The sequence below is a fragment of the Triticum aestivum genome, chromosome 7D (assembly GCF_018294505.1).
Source record: "Triticum aestivum cultivar Chinese Spring chromosome 7D, IWGSC CS RefSeq v2.1, whole genome shotgun sequence".
Lineage (NCBI taxonomy): Eukaryota > Viridiplantae > Streptophyta > Magnoliopsida > Poales > Poaceae > Triticum > Triticum aestivum.
Genome location: NC_057814.1, coordinates 64,211,858 through 64,212,674, shown reverse-complemented (window position 1 = coordinate 64,212,674; position 817 = coordinate 64,211,858).

The window sequence follows — 817 nt, the reverse complement described above, 5'->3', positions numbered from 1 at the left end:
CATCATATCATCTCCGCACTCATGGAGAGGCTCCAACGTTCTAGTGCAGGTACCACTCCAGCAATGCGCCATGCCCTCATCACCCTTCTTTGAATCCAATTCTATTCATAAAGCGAGTAGCAACACATGTCAGTGTCAATCAGATTATGGACATCGAATCATCCTATTTCGCTTTTCTCGAGATTTACAGAATCAGCTAATAATGAGAACATATTGCTAGTATGTCTCAGTGGTGTGGACGTTCCGCATTGCCTTTGGGATCTTCATTGCAGGGTTACTCATGTAAGTGCAATCCTTGTGTGCCCTCTTAAGCGGAAACTATGATGTACATTGCCCCCATTTGCTGCTTAACATCTATGATATCGCCTATCCAGATCTGTAGCAGTGAAGAAGTAATCATTGAATATATTGTTTCTTGGAGTGTTTGTTCCTACACTATATATGCTAGCTACATAGGCTTACATTGTAATTTCATGACATTTGCTGGTAGATGACACTATAGCATAATATGTGCTACTGTTTTCCATCAACAAAACATTGGATGTATTATTTTCGCAAGGTTTATAGAAGCATTCACGATCCTTCCCAATATCTCTAGTAGTACTATACCCCGCTTACAATATCTGCACCCTAGAAAGTTTCTTGAGTGTTTTCATTCAGTAACTTTTATCTGAGGTATTTCATCACTGCAGAATTTCAGATAGCCAGTGCTGCTCTCTGCAACTTGCAGTTTGAGAATTTCATATTCCTTCTTTTGGTTCATGATTACCTAAACAAAATTTCGTATATTTATAGTCATCCTTTTCAAGAAATGAGA